Source organism: Hemiscyllium ocellatum, chromosome 31 (assembly GCF_020745735.1).
Source record: "Hemiscyllium ocellatum isolate sHemOce1 chromosome 31, sHemOce1.pat.X.cur, whole genome shotgun sequence".
Taxonomy (NCBI): domain Eukaryota; kingdom Metazoa; phylum Chordata; class Chondrichthyes; order Orectolobiformes; family Hemiscylliidae; genus Hemiscyllium; species Hemiscyllium ocellatum.
The window spans coordinates 18,136,471-18,155,907 of record NC_083431.1 but is presented as its reverse complement, the minus strand read 5'-3'; the positions used below and the strand labels follow the sequence as shown (position 1 = coordinate 18,155,907).

At 43.7% G+C, this 19,437-nt stretch overlaps 1 pseudogene; it reads right to left on the bottom strand.

The window, feature by feature from the left end:
* Window positions 1–17,341: 17,341 nt before the first annotated feature.
* On the bottom strand, window positions 17,342–17,440 carry LOC132830622 (U6 spliceosomal RNA; annotated as a pseudogene).
* Between the last annotated feature and the right edge of the window lie 1,997 nt (window positions 17,441–19,437).

Here is a 19,437-nt window from a genome sequence, read left to right as displayed (position 1 = left end):
AGGCTACAGAAATAACCTCACCTTGACCCCCAGTGATACTGGGAGGGTAGAGTTAGATTAACTGTAGTTTTTAATTAACCTCAGGAGACCTCAACTACTAGACTTGCAACTGTTGGGATTTTCTTTCCCCTACTCTTACAACACAGGAATGCTACTCATTCACTGAATTAAAGGTATCACACGGAAATGTTTCAGATTCTTGATCCAAGCGAACAGGAAAATCTGGTTTCCCTGTAGTTTCAGTCACGGTATTGTCGAGCATTGATCCTAATGGGACTTTGACTCTTGCTGTGCCTTTTGAAAGAAAACACATCTTCGTCTAGTAACCGAGCTGAAAGCTGTATATCCAGGGTAACCAGTTAATCGCTGTTCACTGCGCAGGCAGTGGAGTAGGTAGAGGGGACACTACAGTTGACATAAGTGCTTCCCTCCATTCACCACAACACCCCTGAAACAAAAGATCTGGGAAACAGAGAGGGAGGTTTGGTTGCCCTAAATGTGAGCTTCAGGCAACACTGCAGTGAGAAGACTCTGAAACCGTACACTACAGACATCAGATTATTTGTTGAAAGGGAAAACATTCTCACACGTACTTTAATTTCACAGCCACGTGTGCATTTGTTGTAGAAAAACAGCAATAAATACGTCCATGATGATGGAACTCTGACACCAATAGTCACATGCTTTGGAGACCAATGAGAAATTAAGGGGTTTTATGGAACTTTCCAAAGAGTCGGGCCATAATCACTCTTAGATAAGTTCAAAGGACAGATTCAGAGAACAGACAGGTCTAGCATGGAGAAAATAAAAATAGTTCTTGCTGGAAAGGCTCAACAGGTCTGGCAGCATCTGTGAAGAGAAATCAGAGTTAACGTTTCAGCACAGTTTTAACGAAGGGTCACTCGAACTGAAACGTTAACTCTGATTTCTCTCCACAGATGCTGCCAGACCTGCTGAGCATTTCCAGCAATATCTGTTTTTGTCTTTGATTTATAGCACCTGTAGTTCTTTTGGGTTTTTATCTAACACGGAGAAGAATATAGTACAGACTTCCAATGTCCAGACTGCATCATTGGCAGAATCCATGCCAGTCTGAGTCTTTGGGAGTAGCACAGTTAATGGAGATAGTGCACTATTTGTTTAATACCTTGCTCCACTGGCTTTCCCCCTCACAGGTGATTCTTACATGATTCCGGGCGCATAACTGTAAGTGGCAACATGATTGGAATCTGCTGTGTTGCTGAGTCAAAAGCTTACTCTCTCCAAAGGCATGAGAATTGAGGGATGATTCTCAGTTTCAAATCACTAGGGAGCAGGCTTGTGGTGCAGTGCTAATGTCCCTACCTCTGACTGAAGAGGCTGATGCTCAGGTCCCATCTGCTCAGAGATGTGCAAAAGTATCACTGAACAGGTGGGTTAACTGGACATTTTGGTTTCTCATTTCACTGCCTGGAAGTGTATTGGAGGCAGGTTCAACTGGGGCGCTCAAGAGGGCATTAAATGATTGTTTGGTTAGAAATGGTGTGCAGGGATAACGGGGAAAAACAAGGGATTGACATTCGGCGATAGAACCCGACCTCTGGCAAATGGCACGCTGGCAAGATAATGGGAATGCCAACGATCCCATTCTCTCCCCTATCCTTCCTCACCATGTTATGGGCTTTTAGAGAGCTGATAAAATACAACCCTGAATATTCATTCCAAATCTCTGCATCGTGGCCCATGCAGTGAACGGTGAGTATCTAATGAGGTTTGGCTCATTCTCGGCTGTGAGTATTCCAGCCGTTAGCCAAATACCTGGCTTTGCACCAAACCGAACCAAAGTTAGAAACCACATGACACCAGGTTACAGTCCTACAGGTTTATCTGAAATCACAACCTTTCGGAGTGTTGCCTCTTCATCAGGTGAAGGCAGGCAAACCAAACCGAAGCACCTGTGTAAATAATGGTCACTTATCGGAGGAGCATCTTTGGAACCTTAGCCCAGCAAAAAGCTGGATGGGAGGATAAGAAAGAGCTAGAAAATAGGTGGCATAGTGGCTCAGTGGTTAGCCCTGCTACCTCACAGTGCCAGGGACCTGGGTTCAATTAAAAAATGAGGTCTGCAGATGCTGGAGATCACAGCTGAAAATGTGTTGCTGGTCAAAGCACAGCAGGTCAGGCAGCATCTCAGGAATAATTCCAGCCTCAGGTGACTGTGTGGAGTTTGCACATTTTCCCCATGTTTGCTCCGATTTCTTCCCACAATTCTAAAGGTGTGCCAGTGAGGTGGATTGGCCATGCTAAATTGCCCATAGTGTTAGGCGCATTAGTCAGGGGTAAATATAGAGTGGGGGGATGGGTTTGGGATGGGTTATTCTTCAGAGAATCGCTGTGGATTTGTTGTGCTGAAGAGCCTGTTTCCATACTGTAGGGAATCCAGTCTAAAAAAAATGCAGAAGTTGAAAATACAGACTGGGAGGAATGCAGTCCACGTAAAACACCTGCTGCTGTGCGGTAATAAAAGCTTTGTATCTGTTTACCTCCACAGAACATTCCTAGTTTTGTCCTATTCTGTGAGTAGCTGATATAATCAGTGCCTTAGGTTCTGGAACAAACTGCAATCCAATATTATTTTAACTAAACAGACTTGCCACACTTTACACAAGGTGACTAGGATTGGTCAGGAAGGAGGAAGGGTTCCAGAGAGTGCAAATATTCAGTTCAGTCTCTCTCTGCCAAAGCATCACAATGACTAAGGGAGTTTGTGGTTGAACCTATCTAACTCAGTGGTTCGGTGACTAATCCCTTCAATGCAAATTATGTTGATCATGAATTGGTCTACATTCCAACCATAGTCCTGGCAACCTCGCTCAAACAACTGATCTTATTATGTTGTACTGAATATTACCAACAGAATCACTGGTCAAAAATGAGGAAGGAAGTAAAAGGGTCAACCATTCCCCCAGAGAATCCACAGCTCTGATTGACTCAATGTCCACTCCCTCAAACAAAGTGCAGAGCGCAAGGCATGGAAATAATTAAGGAGCTAAAATAAACAAGCATAAAATTAAAAGAGAGGAATTTAATCTCCTAGCACGAGAGTAGGCACATTATTTTAATCAATGGGAATCAGGTCATATTTACAGTAACCTCTCTGGTCATAGTCATTGAGTCCATACACTCGTATCTTCAGTCCAACTAGTCCAGGCCAACCATGTTCCCAAGCTAAACTAGTCCCACTTGCCTGCATTTGGCCCATATCCCTCTAAATCTTTCCTATTAATGCATTTAGCCATAGTGGGCGGCACGGTGGCACAGTGGTTAGCACTGCTGCCTCACAGCGCCAGAGACCCGGGTTCAATTCCTGACTCAGGCGACTGACTGTGTGGAGTTTGCACGTTCTCCCCGTGTCTGCGTGGGTTTCCTCCGGGTGCTCCGGTTTCCTCCCACAGTCCAAAGATGTGCAGGTCAGGTGAATTGGCCATGCTAAATTGCCCGTAGTGTTAGGTAAGGGGTAAATGTAGGGGCATGGGTGGGTTGTGCTTCGGCGTGTCGGTGTGGACTTGTTGGGCCGAAGGGCCTGTTTCCACACTGTAAGTAATCTAATCTTTAAACATGAGAAATATATCTGCAACTGCCACTTTCTCTGGCAGTTGATTCCACACACGAACCACTCGCTGTGTAAAAATGTTACCCTTCTTATCCTTTTCAAAACTTTCTGCTCTCACCTTAAAAATATGCTCTCTAGATCTGAACAGCTCCACCTCAGGAAAAAGGACACCTGCCATTCACCTTATCTATGCTCCTAGTGGTTTTAGAAATGTATATAAGCTCACCCCTCAACCCCCTACACTCCAGTGAAAAATGTCCCAGCCTAACTAGCCTATTTTTATAACTCAAACCTTCCAATCCCAGCAACATCATGGGCAGCACGGTGGCACAGTCATGGGCGGCACGGTGGCACAGTGGTTAGCACTGCTGCCTCACAGCACCTGAGACCCGGGTTCAATTCCCGACTCAGGCGACTGACTGTGTGGAGTTTGCACGTTCTCCCCGTGTCAGCGTGGGTTTCCTCCGGGTGCTCCGGTTTCCTCCCACAGTCCAAAGATGTGCAGGTCAGGTGAATTGGCCATGCTAAATTGCCCATAGTGTTAGGTAAGGGGTAAATGTAGGGGTATGTGTGGGTTTCGCTTCGGCGGGTCGGTGTGGACTTGTTGGGCCGAAGGGCCTGTTTCCACACTGTAAGTCTAATCTAATCATGGTAAATCTATTCTGACCCCTCTCCAATAACAGGGCAACCAAAACTGGACACAGTAGTCCAGAAGAGGTCTCACCAACATCAACATGACTTCCCAACTCCTATACTCAAAGGTCCAAGCAATGAAGGCAAGCATGCTAAATCTGGTCCTGGTGAGCATACCCTGAGCTTTATCACATATTCCATATTAGCAACAATGACATCCCCAAACCAAAAGCTAACCAGTGCTGATGAGCGGACACAGAGTCAAGGATCCTAATTGTCAGCTGTGTTAGCAATTGAATGTAGGATTGAGCTCAGCTACAAAATTCAGGTCAATCAGAGTCCAATTCCTGTTGTGTCAGGGAAGTTTGTAGGTGTGTACCTTTCAGACTGAGGATTTTTCAAAACAACAGAACAAAAATTCTGGACTTTTCTTTGCAAAGGTAGCATTACTGAGGCAAATCAGAAGCTACACAACTTCTGCTTTTCTCTACAGAGTGCAAATATTTTGCTTTCTTTCCTTGGTTTTGTACTTTTGATTTTGTTTTTAAGTGACAGCTTGGCTCAATAAATGGCACAATTGCCCCCCAAGGATTAGTCTGCCCTCCCTATCTCGAATACACCCTGAGCTGCAGACCCCAGAGAAGGTTAGTGTCCAGCTGGGGAGGGAAGTGGAAAGGGAAGGAGAAAACCATAATGAACTGATCAAAAACCCCAGGTGGAATTTTAGTGCTGGGGATTTTTTGTTTCTCCGAATAATCCTGGCTTTGAATATTTTATAATGGCAACCACATTGACTGGAAATGAACCTTAGTGCAAAACAACAAATTTCCCCAAGTTGATGTCACTAGTATCTGACACATAAATAGAAATTGCTGGAGAAACTCAGCAAGTCTCACGTCATCTTTGAAGAGGGAAACAGAGTTAACATTTTGAGCCCAGTTACCCTTCTTCAGATCACTGGATCAGAAACATTGACACTGCTTTCTCTCCATAGATGCTGTGAGACGTGCAGAGTTTCTCAAGCAATGTCTGTTTTTGTTTCAGATTTCCAGCATCTGCAGTTCTTTGTCACAGACTTTTTCAAAATTATTCATGCACTGGATGTGAGCATCGTTTGCTGGGCTGGCATTTATTTATTATACGGTCCAGGGACTGTAAGTATACAGTAGATAGGTACAGCAGTGAGATATTTTGGGAGATAACTGCTTTGGCGTGTGATAGATTAGATTCCCTACAGTGTGGAAACAGGCCCCTCAGACCAACAAGTCCACACCGACCCTCCGAAGAGTAACCCACCCAGACCCATTTCCCTCTGACTTATGCACTCAACACTATAGGCAATTTAGCATGGCCAATTCACCTGGCCTGCGGGAGGAAACCCACGCAGACACGGGGAGAAAGTGCAAATGCTACACAGACAGTAGCCTAAGGCAGGAGTTGAGAGGCAACAGTGCTAACCACTGAGCCACCATGCCGACCATGGCTTTCATTTTCTATCTCTGAGATTGTTCACTGACACTCCTTGATGGCAGCTTGCCAGTTAAAGGCAAGGACACCAGCAGGAGCTGCAGTTCCTTTCCTCCAACACTCCTCCAGCTGCTGATGGAATGAGCTGCTGGTTTCCTCACCCCCACCAGGAAACACAAAACATGCCAATGAGGACTGAGGCCAAGAAATACCAGATGTTGTCCACCGAGGGCAGCTGGATATTATTCAAAATTAGACTTTGACCTGACAACCATCTGGCATGAGGCATTTCGCCACAGAGCTGTTCCACAAACAATTTGACACAAACTTGTGCCTGAGGCTGTTTCTTTGTTGAGAAAGCTACACAAAGACTCCAATTAACTATTTTTACATACACAGTTTGTTTCACCTTCTTCAACAAAGAACTGTTTGCCTCAATATACTGCCGAATCCTATTGTGTTAGAAGTGAGATCCTACTTAATATTGTAAAATCACATTCCTTTTCAACTGGACAGTGTCATAACCAACACGCTGCAGCTATGTTGCTGGGGCATTTATCTTGTCAAAATCTGACTCCCGATGCACAAGCTTGGTTGATCGTTCATTGTCATGTGCAGAAATGAGTCATCTTAAGCTTGAAGGGATCGAAACGCATTCTGGCTTTTGAATTTGATCCATTCCCCCTCATATTAATATCGAGAATGCAATACATCTTCAATCTCTGGCCTTGAGATTCTCAGAATGGGATCAGGCTCATTGCCAGAAGAACCTGGTCTTTGGTCCACCTCTCCATACTTTTCACTGTGGCTAACTGAAAGGTTGTAAATCTCTTGTTGCTCTAGAGAGCAACCTCAATCAATCAGTCATTGTGTTTTGCTGGACCACAGGCATTAGAGTTGGTGATAACCTTGGATGATAAGACTTGCATCCACACTCTCATTAACCTTTGCATGACTAGCACACCTCAATTTTTTTGTTCTTTCAATGTTTTACAATAAGGTATGTTGCTACAGCAGGGAAGGCAGGACTGATAAGACTATTTATAGCAGAAAGAATAGTTGTCCAGTGAAAGCAGCCTGGTGTCTCTGAGCAGCAGTGTTACCAAAAGAGACCTGCAATGATCAGTCAGTTAGATTACTTACAGTGTGGAAACAGGCCCTTCAGCCCAACAAGTCCACACTGACCTGCCAAAGCACAACCCAGACCCATTCCCCTACGGACAATTTAGCATGGCCAATTCACCTAACCTGCACATTTTTGGACTGTGGAAGGAAACTAGAGTACACCAGGAGAATGTGAATGACTCCACACAGTCAGTCACCTGAGGCAGGAATTGAACCCAGGTTTCTGGTGCTGTGAGGCAGCAGTGCTAACCACTGTGCCACTGTGCTGCCTGCAAAGTTAGAGTGAATGGAATCAATCCCTTCATTCTAGTTGTGAGAACACAGAATTTCAAATCTTGCTTTCCATTCAGAAAGCTTTCTAATTTTGAGGCCAGTTGAATAATCCTAAATGCTTTGATCTCCTAATGAACACCAGACAAATCTAAGTCTGTAACACAAACATGCAGAGACACAGATTTCAATTTAACTGACGTAAGGGAAGAAAATTACCCTGTGTAATAAACAGATTAAAATCAAAATCTCACTGGGCTGCATAATTTCACAGACTAATCATCATCAACCAGTCATGATTAGCTCAATGTTTCGGATAACTCCTCAAAATGATCGGCCTGGCCGAGATAAGGAAAGCTAACCAGAAGACAAATCAGACCCCAATCATTTCAAAGATGCTGATTGAATGAATTAAGTTCTGGGGCACAGGGATGATAAGAGTCCTCAGTAATCAGGAGGCAGTTTCTTATTTTACAATGGAATGCCTCAGGGGCCGTGGCACGATATTGATTTCCATAGGAATGAGTGTGGGAAAGCCGGAGCTAACACATCGATTAACGTCCAGATGGAAGCATTTGTGGTGGGATCTCATTTGATAGTTCCCACTGAGCTTTAAAAGAGGCTTCGAAATGGTCCTGAAAAGTTAGAATTGTGCTCCATTCATTTAAAAATAAAACAAATTCTTCATTTTACATGAAAAATGCCTGGCTTAGTGTTACTAAAATTCAGGGACAATCTAGTTAATAGATTGGAAGAGTTAATTAACCAATGTCGTGTCTTCTTGTTGACGATTAACAGTGGGCTACCAATTTTATCAGCACGGATACAGTTCAGTGCCTTCTGATCCAAGGTAAGGGAGTTTCACAAGGTTCTAATTCTGGCCCCTCTCTGCATCCTGACAATGGCAGTTGGCAATAGGAGTCATTGAGCTGTGATCTGGAAAGAGTTTCAAACATACAAGTGAGAAGTGTTCGTAGCCTGTTCAGCCAAAGGAGCCTGCTGCATCATCTAATAAAATCACAGCTGCTGTGATGACTCCACAAACCCGCCTTACTCCCTGACTTATCAAGAATGTACAAAGAAACAAAACCAGCAGCAGGAGATGGCCACTCCTGGTCATATTCAGCTGTGATTGTCAGAGCATGGACCCTGGAAATATTTAGTCCTTTCCACCCCTGTACCCCACCCAATTGTCCCAACATTCAATTCCAACCACAGAGGGAAGGATTGAAGGTCAGACCTGTCTGGTCTCTGTGGTTAAGTCCCATTAGGATGTGGTTCCACTGTTACAAAGAAAGAATTTGCAATTGTACCACACTCAAAGCCTTTCTCAGCCTATGAAGTACTTCTTGAAGTATTCTTAAAACATTTCATTTTCTCAATTTTTAAACTGTTGCAGGTTGGGATTTGGCATTTATGGCAACTCGCATCAATGGCTTTGATTTGGCTGTTGGCTTGCGGACCTAACTATTAAATGCTATTACTCTAATCACAGTCTCTTCACTGCTCCCACACAGACAACTTAATTCCAATTGAAGGAAGCGTTTATTTATTTCTGCTTCTCAAATACTCATATTTTCTACTCTCAATTCTAAATCTCCCCATCTTTGAATGATTTCTCTCCTTTCTGAAAAGAAACTTTACCAGCAATCCCAATTATGATCGTTGAAATGGCAGATGGAAAATGTCATTTACTGCACCCAAAGTGCAGCCACTCCAAAGATAAATATTATACTTGTCAGATGTAGAGTAAAGCTCCATCTCTACAATACCCCAAAAACATAACTGATTCCCAAAGTGAGATTTTCTACACCATCTGTAATCAATTTCTATCACTGATTGCTTCCAGGAGTGAAATTCTTGTTGATATCAGCAAAAATAGCAATTCTCATTTTTTATTTCCTTTATCATATTGTTCAAATACCTCAGGCTCAATTAATCTTTAAGCATTGATTTTTTTTGTTACAAAACAAATGGTGAAACCATTTTGCACCGGCAACTTTCAACTAAGCATGAGCTAATATCTTCCAGGTGATGCCTTTAAGCTAGGCAATTTTGAAGTTTTACCTGGAAATTATGTTAATGTCACTTAATGTTTTGTCACTTTATTCTCTCTCGTTGCATTCCATCTAATTTCTCATTATCCCTCATTTGGTTTCAACTTGTCACCTTGTTGCACTCTGTGGTCATAATAACCGAAAATTTGGCCCACTTTACACATTAATGTTAAAATAGAATAAGTACAGGCAACACCATTGAAAATCCTGAAGTGGTAGTTTAGTCTTCTGTTTCAAGTGAGTTAGCTATGGCTTAGTTGATACCATGCTAACCTCTGAATCAGCATATTCCAGGTTTGTATCCCACTAGAGGGCTTGAGCACAAAGATTAGCTATGGCACTCCATTGCATTACTGAGTGCACTGGCTGGTGCTGTCTTTTGAATGATGCATTAAAACGAGGCTATGTTTGTCTGCTTGTGTGGATATTACATTTGGATTGATGCATGACTAGGAAAAGTTGGAGAAAGCAGGCGGGTGGGACGAGTGTAGTTTGGATTACATTTGGCGTGGACTGGTTGGACTCTTTATGTCTATAACTAAGGAAATTCTCTCGGTGCTGCTTTCTAAGGAAGTGATGGTGTCTCTCAGTTACCATCTGACTCAGCAAACCTAGGACAGATTGACTGAGCCCCTCCAATCTCTAAGCTTCTATGGAATACCCAATAAAACTGAAACACTGCAGAAATTGTCGAAAGTTTCTCTGCACAAGACCCCTAAAACTCCATTCTCACTGTCATGCCATATTAAATTCTCTTCCTCGGTTCGAAAGACTGTTTTTATAATTCCTCTGCAATTAGGATTGGACTTTTAACAGCAGGGCCTGTAAGTAGAATTATGTCTTCCCTATTAATACCCAACAAAACATTTTTAAAAGTGAACCAGTGATCCTTTCTGTGAGCAGGGTTCTTCATGCTGAAATGACACTGGATAATGTTATAACATTGTAGTGATTAAAACCAGTCTTACTGACTGTGAGATCCTTGATGGGGGTTGTTAACCTGGTCCAATCTGGGAGCTCTGGCTGACAGCTATAAACAGGGGATTCAGAGTGTCCTCACTTAAGGGACTGCCTCCCAGCTGGAGGGTCACAGCCAGTGTACTGTGTACATATAAATGAAGGGTGACTTAGTGACAACACACCAGCCTCTGTGACTTATTTCAAACATAAAGAACCATTTATTTTATAAAAGGTGACAGTCAGAGTCATAGAGATGGACAGAAAAGAAACAGACCCCTCAGTCCAAGTCATCCATGCTAACCAGATATCCTAAACTAATCTAGTCCTATTTGCCAGCACTTGGCCCATATCCCTCTAAACCCTTCTTATTCAAAGATATCCAGATGTCTTTTAAATGTTGTAATTGTACCAGCCTCCACCACTTCCTCTAGCAGCTCATTCCATACATGCACCACCCTCTGTGTGAAAAGGTTGCCCCTTAGGTCCCTTTTATATCTTTCACCTTTTACCTTAAACCTATGCCCTCTAGTTCTGGATTCCCCCTATCCCAGGCAAAAGACCTTGTCTATTCACCCTATCCATGGCTCTCATGACTTTATAAATCCCTGCAAGGTCACCCCTCAGCTGTTCATGAAACTGGTCAAGGTGAGGTATGTTTTTACAATGTTTTGAAACTCTTCTCGGCTACATGGCCTAGATTTCCAAACAGTAATATTTGATGCTGGAATTGAAATGATACTGGAAAGAACATTTTTGAGACTAATAGGTTCCAGGTCTTGAGACACTACAAATAGCGTAATTGAGTCATAGATTTCGATTGCTTTCAAGATCAAATCAATTCATTTTACTCGAGGACATACTATACCTGACTTCAATTTATGATTTAAACATTAAAGTTAAAACTTCCCCACTGATTCCCACACGTAGCTAAGTGGAAACCACAATAACTGGATTTATATCTCTGTAATTCAGATCCGCCCAGATGATACTGGTATGGCATCAGAATTACATAAGGCATTTTACACTGCAATATTTAAACCTCAATAAAATCCCAATTTGCAATGTCCCACACACAATGGAGTCAATTTTGAATTCAGTTAACCAGTTGGTGTTGTATATATCATTGTTATTCCTAATAACTCAGCAGATCATATTTTACCTTCTGTGCAAATTTTGTTCAGGTTTTTAATTTTGTTTATCTATTCATTCATTGGATGTGGGTATGTCTGGCCAGGTGAGCATCTATTTCCCATCCCCAATTGATCAGAGGGCAATAAGAGTCAACCACATTGCTGTACGTCTGGAATCACATTTGGCCAAACCAGATGGCAGATTTCCTTCCCTGAGGGCAACACAGTGGCTCAGTGGCTAGCATTGCTGCCTCACAGCTCCAGAGACCTGGGTTTGATTCCAGCCTCTGGCGACTGTCTGCTTGGAGGTTGCACTTTCTTCTGTGTCTGTGTGAGTTTCCTCCCATAGTCCAAAGATGTGCAGGTCAGGTGAATTGGCCATGCTAAATTGCCCATAGTGCTCAGGGGTATGAAGGTTAGGGACATTAGTCAGGGGAAATGTAGAGTAATAGGGGCGGGTCTGGGTGAGATACTCTTTGGAGGGTCGTATTGGGTTGAATGGCCTGCTACCACACTCTAGGGATTCGATGATGAAGGACATTAGTGAACCAGATGGATTTTTTATGACAATGAACATGGACACCATTAGGGCTATCTCCTTATTCCATGTCAATGTTGAATTCAAATTTATACATCTGGCCTGATGGGATTGAAACCTATATCTCCAGAACATTAGCCTGATTTCCAGATGACTGGTGACATGACCACTACACGACTGCCTTCCACAAATCCTTTCAAAAACATTAGACTGTTGTTTCCAAATTTGTTTGTGTAATTGTGACTATGACAAGTTATAGCTTCTCATTCTCCATGTCATTTTTGATATCCCGCCTAGCTCACTCATGTCCTTACATGGTTTCATTCCTACCCATTCCACACAGCCAACAGATTGACTATGGTTAGAGACAAAAAAAACCTGCAGATGCCAGAATCCAAAGTAGACAGGCAGGAGGCTTGAAGAACACAGCAAGCCAAGCAGCATCAGGAGGTGCAAAAGTCGATGTTTTGCATGTAACCCATCTTCAAGACATGAAGAAAGGTTATACCTGAAAATCGAATTCTGCACCTCCTGGCTTGCTGTATTCCTCCAACCTCCTGTCTGTCTACAACAGATTTACGACAGCAGCTTTTCTTCCTATGCCACCTTCCATGTTCCTATATTATCCCCCATCAATCTTATGTACCTGTACAATATCATCAAGATGCATAGATTCAGGTTTCACCACTACACCCTCTTTAACCTCTCCATCATCAACTTTCAGTTCATGGCTGTTCCTGTATTGTCCTTACAAATGAATGAACACAAGTTGAACAGTCTCCAATAAGAGTCAACAAGTTTCATTAAGGGTGGGAGAAAACTGAAGTTGGAAGTAATTTACCTCCAACATTAAACTAAGGTGACAAGTATGTTCATTCTCCACACTTTGGTGATTCACGGAATTATTTTAAATGTTGTTGCATGAAAATATTTGCACTTTAATTCTTTCAGACTTGTATTCCAAAATGTATACTATATTGACCTCTGCATGTGTTCTATATTCCCAGGTTAGTTTGCCTGAATCTGGAATTTGTCCGCAGCTTCCATTCCTGTAGACTGTTGTGAAAAATTAATTTAACACATCTGCTAGTTCCTGATTTTTTCATTCCTTTTCTAGTCAATAGATTTCCCTCAGGATGATGTAGGTTTTAACACTTTAAATATTTCACAGATATCCATCAGACAGCTTTAATCACAAGATCTGTGTTGGGAGGAGCAACAGGAAAACACAGTTCTGGGCTAAGGGTATGATTCTTGGTAGTGTAGATGAACAGAGAGACCTTGGTATCCATGTACATAGATCCCTGAAAGTTGCCACCCAGGTTGTTAGGGTTGCAAATAAGGCATACAGTGTGTTAGCTTTTATTTATAAAGGGATTGAGTTTTGAAACCACAAGATTATGCTGCAGCTGTACAAAACTCTGGTGCAGCCGCACTATGGAGTATTGCATACAGTTCTGGTCACTGCATTGTAGGAAGGATATGGAAGCTTTGGAAAGGGTTCAGAGGAGATTTACTATGATGTTGCCTGGTATGGAGGGAAGGTCTTATAAGGAAAGGCTGAGGGACTTGAGGCTGTTTTTGTTAAAGAGAAGAAGGCTGAGAAATGACTTAGTTGAGATATATAAGATAATTAGAGGGTTAGATAGGGTGGACAGTGATGGCAATGGCTAGCATGAAGGGACATAGCTTTAAATTGAGGGGTGATACATATGGGACAGATGTCAGAAGTAGTTTCTTTACTCAGACAGTAATAGGGGTGTGGAACACACTGCCTGCAACAGGAGTAGACTTGCCAACTTTAAGGGCATTTAAATAGTCATTGGATAAAATATGGATGAAAATGGAATAGTGCAGGATAGATGAGCTTCAGATTGGTTTCACAGGTCGGCACAACATTGAGGGCCGAAGGGCCTGCACTGCGCTGTAAGTTCTAGGTTCTACAATGCTGAACAAAGTCCAACAAAGCAGGTTGCAAGGGTGCACATTTTACCTGCTTTGATTTTTAAGCTCTGATGGAATGGGAAGCACATTAACAAAGCAAACAAAAATTCTATTTTCTTGCTCTAATTTCCTCTTGTAATGTCTTCTCTTTGAAGATAGGAAATCCTGCTGGTGTACAATTCAACAGACACCTGAACAATACCAAGGGCAGCTAATTGCTCTGTGAAGTAGATAGTCACTGGTGATTAAAGATGTGAGCTATTAATACCACTCCTTGCTGCAAGGATCACACAGAGACTTTCAAAACTTGCATATTGGGGTAGGAGTTGGGTTCTCAATGCCAAGCTCCTCAAGCAGGTACTGTGCCAGCTCAGTGCCCACTCACTGAAGCCAACAAGCAATCCCTCGCTTGCCACGGTCCTTGGTCTCCCTTCCACTTCTGGGTTAATATTAGCAGCAGCAAGGTGAGGCCCTTGAATGGGCATTAAGGCATTAATTAAAGAGCCCCAGAGAATGAGGTGGGCAGGCTATCCATGGACATTCCCATCACAAACTGAATGAAGAATCCGTGTGGAATTGGAACTGGGTTGCGATCCCAATCTGCTCGATCAGATTTCATCCTCCATCACCAAACTGAAATTTCATTAAATTTCACCCTCTGCATCATGGCTAGGGACAAGAACCTTGGGGGAAGCACCACATTAATGATCACATATTATTACATCCTCATTGTGATTTTTTATATCCTCATTTATAATAGGAAGTGCTATGTAAACTTGTCTGTCTGGAGTAGAGCAGCACAGATGACGGGAATAATTAATTACAGATTACAATAAGTGGTGAGGCTGATTAATAAGGCAATAATAAAGCAGACAAGTGCTCAAGTTCGTTTCCAGAGAGTGAGGAATGAAAAGCAAACAAGTTACAATGAACCAGGAGGGAAGTTTGGTGAGGTCACGGTTTGGGGTACTATGCATAGTTCTGTAACCACATTATAGAGAGAACAGAAAGAAACATTGGAGAATGTGCAGAGGTAACTTTTTTTCGGATAATATGTAACTGAGAGGTTATACCCTTCAGGAAAGATTAGGAAGGCTGGGATCTTTTCATAAGAAAAGATGAGACGAAGGGATGACACTGTGGATGGCACTCATCCACAGATTCTATCAACAAACTCATCAACCTGGACCCAATGTACCGGCCACTGCAGCGGACAGCTGGAACTGACAACCGAAAGCGGCAGAGACAAACCACTATAAATGCTGGAGAAAACATTCACAGGAGGCTCCCAAGCACTGAGGATGTCACCTAGACAGGGGACGAAACGTCTGCAACACAAACTCCCCGCTCAGCGAACAGAACCACAACAACGAGCACCCGAGCTACAAATCTTCTCCCAAACTTTGTTCTTCTTTCATTGTCTGGTTGCAGATCAAATCTTGCCATGACAGGGAAAGGTCAGAAAAGCAGTTCATCTTTGCTTTGAGAAATATGTGTTCAGCTTGTCTTTCACTTCTTTATCTCAGAGCTGCAAGAGCTGAGGTTTCACCATTATTTCACTTGAGCACTCTTTATGTAGTAAGAGTCAAATTAGCCACTGACCTCATCCGTCTCGACAATGTTTCTCATTGAGAACCACAGAAGAGGAACTCAACGTGTTTTCATACATTCCTACAATATACTGTTGACTACACTTCAAATGTCGTTCATTTACTGTAAAATGCTGAGGGACATCCAGTGACCATGTAGGATGTTGTATGAATGGAAACTCTTCTATTTCTCTTTCCTTCTTCTGGACACCTGTTTAGTGAGGCTGACAAATCATTGCTGGTTCACGGCAAATCTGACTCTATGAGCTCAGGTGTCTAAGAACATGGGCTTGGGATCACCAAAGTTTCGTCTTTTCTATGGAACATGAAAATGAGAAGTGACTTTCTCCTCATCAGTACTGAAGTAGCTTCTGTCTCTCGAGATGTTAAATCAAAACTGCAACAACTTGTTGAGGTGGAAGGAAAACAATTTCATGGTTTTGTTTGAAGACATAACAACCAGCCCTTGTACATGAAGCTATTTCCCTGAAATATTATACTTTTCACTGCTAAATAAAATGCCAATCTGTACCTTAGAGTGAATTGGAACTACTGCATTCAAGTCAGGTAGCAATTGAATTGCAAACAGTTTACTTCAATGAAAGAAGATGAAAGAATTTGTGTTATACCATGTAATACTCAACGGCACTCCAATCGCTGCTTCAGTGAACATGCATCAAGGTGGATTCATGCGTTGGCTTGTAGGCTAGCAACTGTGTAGAATACTGCTCTCAGCATGTTGTCAATTCTGAACTGCCAGATCAATACAAAGTAGTTATTCTTACTTCAGATTAGTTTTGTTCTGCATGGCAAATATATTTAAGATGCATTTAAACAGTTTTCCTCCTTTTCAAAATAAATATTCGCTACCAGTTTGTTTCTAGTGTATACATTCTCATCTGCAACAAAATCTAAACAATACCCATCAACAGCATTCCCTCAACTCAAGGACGGCATCTCCCCTGGTTTCTGCTGTCGGTCTTCATGTGTTTGGGTCAAAAAGCACACGACAGAAGGTTATAGTCCATAGGGTTTATGTGGAAACACTAACTTTCAGAGCGCTGCTCCTTCGTCAGATGTTAGTGAAAGAGGAAGACCTCAGACACAGGAAAAGATCAAAGAGTCGTACAACTCATGCAAACAAATTGAACACACCTAAGATGACTCTTAAATCTTTGATCAGTTGGAATGTGATTGAGCTGATTCTCAACTTGCAGCTTTTTGGGTAAGAGAGACAGAATGTTCCACTCGGTGGTGAGATCCTGAGTTCAGGAGTTGCTCCTTTCCGTTCCTTCTCTGCCTCATTGTTAAAGTGTTTCAATTCAAAATGTATTTATGAAGTTGATGCTATTTTGAAGGATTGAGAGTGAGATCCTCTCAGTCATTAACAGCAGTGCTGTCCCCCTTCAAGGAGACCTTTAGAGTGTTTTACAAGTCATAGAATCCCCACAGTCTGGAAGCAGGCTATTCGGTCCATTGAGTCCATAATGACCCTCTGAACAGCATCCCACCCAGACCCGTCCTATCCCTGCCCTATCCCTGCAGCCTGCATATCACATTGCTATTCCACCAAGCTTGGACTTCTCTGGACCATGGGCAATTTAGCGCGGTCAATCCACCCTAACCTGCAGATCTTTGGACTGAGAGGAAATTGGAGCACCCGGAGGAAACCCACACAGACACGGGGGAGAATGTGCGAATTCCAGGCAGACAGTCACCTGAGGCTGGAATCGAATCAGGGGCCCTGACACCCTGAGGCAGCAGTGCTAAACCACTGAGCTTGCATTCACAAACTTTGTCGTCCTCTGGAACGTTAGTGATAGATGGTTAAAACAAGGGATCTGATGCAGATGGCATCTGGAAACAATGTCAGATCCATCGAAGTTGATTTTACATGAGTTTTGTTTTAATTTAAACTATTTTTTTCTAAGCCAGTTGTTCAGAGATGTTTTATACATCTTTGGAACAGGTGAGACTTGAACCCAGACCCCCCAGTCTAGGGATAAGGACATTACCACTGCATCACAACAGGGTCCTAAATATGGAATATAATCACAAAGATGTAATCCTTGTGGATGAGCCATTCTAATCTTCTCTGTATTGCTCCAAGTTTAGTAAACGTGCTGCCAAAGCGAGTTTTGTGTGAACACCCAGCTTCATGAGGGACACTAACATTTGTTCAACAGCCCTCCCATTGAATTTCCAAGGTCAAACATTGCTCACAGAACTTCTCTGCAATTCTTGTGTGTCGCTGATATACAGGATCCAGGCCCGGACTCATAAATGGAAAGTAACATCGGGATCACCCAAATGTTAAGCAATGGCTATCTCCAGAGAGAGTTGTATCACCTTCTGCTGACACTTAGTGACAGTATTTTCACTGATTCCCTCACCTTGATCATGCAGATGGAGAAGGTGAGGTTTGCAGATGCTGGAGTATCAGAGCTGAAAATGTGTTGCTGGAAAAGCACAGCAGGTCAAGCAGCATCCAAGGAACAGGAAATTCGATGTTTCGGGCATAAGCCCTTCATCAGGAATGAGGAAAGTGTGTCCAGCAGGCTAAGATAAAAGGTAGGGAGAAGGGACTTGTGGGAGGGGCGATGGAGATGTGATAAGTGGAAGGAGGTGAGGGTGATAGGCCGGAGTGGAGTGGGGGCGGAGAGGTCAGGAAGAAGATTGCAGGTTAGGAAGGCGGTGCTGAGTTCGAGGGATTCGACTGAGACAAGGTGGAGGGAGGGGAAATGAGGAAACTGGAGAAATCTGGGTTCCCCTTAGTCCAGGATCTCTGCATACCTCGACATGGTCCTGTCCCCCTTAGTCCAAGAACTCCCCACCTACGTTCGGGACACCACCCACGCCCTCCACCTCCTCCATGATTTTCGCTTCCCCGGTCCCCAACGCCTTATCTTCACGATGGACATCCAGTCCTTGTACACCTCCATCCCCCATCACAAAGGACTCAAAGCCCTCCGCTTCTTCCTTTCCCGCCATACCAACCAGTACCCTTTCACTGACACCCTCCTTCAACTGACTGAACTGGTCCTCACTGTGAACAACTTCTCTTTCCAATCCTCCCACTTCCTCCAAACCAAAGGAGTTGCCATGGGCACCCACATGGGCCCCAGCTATGCCTGCTTCTTCGTAGGATATGTGGAACAGTCCATCTTCCGCAACTACACTGGCACCACCCCCCACCTTTTCCTCCGCTACATCGATGACTGTATCGGCGCTGCCTCATGCTCCCACGAGGAGGTTGAACAGTTCATCCACTTTACCAACACCTTCCACCCCGACCTCAAATTCACCAGGACCATCTCAGACTCCTCCCTCCCCTTCCTAGACCTTTCCATTTCTATCTCGGGCGACCGAATCAACATGGACATCTACTATAAACCGACTGACTCCCACAGCTACCTAGACTACACCTCCTCCCACCCTGCCCCCTGTAAAAACGCCATCCCATATTCCCAATTCCTTAGTCTCCGCCGCATCTGCTCCCAGGAGGACCAGTTCCAATACCGTACAGCCTAAATGGCCTCCTTCTTCAAGGACAGCAGATTCCCCCCAGACGTGATCGACGATGCCCTCCACCGCATCTCCTCCACTTCCCGCTCCTCCACCCTTGAGCCCCACCCCTCCAACCGCCACCAGGACAGAACCCCACTGGTTCTCACCTACCACCCCACCAACCTCCATATACAGCGTATCATCCGCCGTCATTTCCGCCACCTCCAAACGGACCCCACCACCAGGGATACATTTCCCTCCCCTCCCCTATCAGCATTCTGAAAAGACCACTCCCTCCATGACTCCCTCGTCAGGTCCACACCCCCCACGAACCCAACCTCCACTCCTGGCACCTTCCCCTGCAACCGCAAGAAATGCAAAACTTGCGCCCACACCTCCTCCCTTACTTCTCTCCAAGGCCCCAAGGGATCCTTCCATATCCGCCACAAATTCACCTGCACCTCCACACACATCACCTATTGCATCCACTGCACCCGATGTGGCCTCCTCTATATTGGAGAGCCAGGCCCCCTACTTGAGGAACGTTTCAGAAAACAACTCTGGGACACCCGGACCAACCAACCCAACCACCCCGTGGCTCAACACTTTAACTCCCCCTCCCACT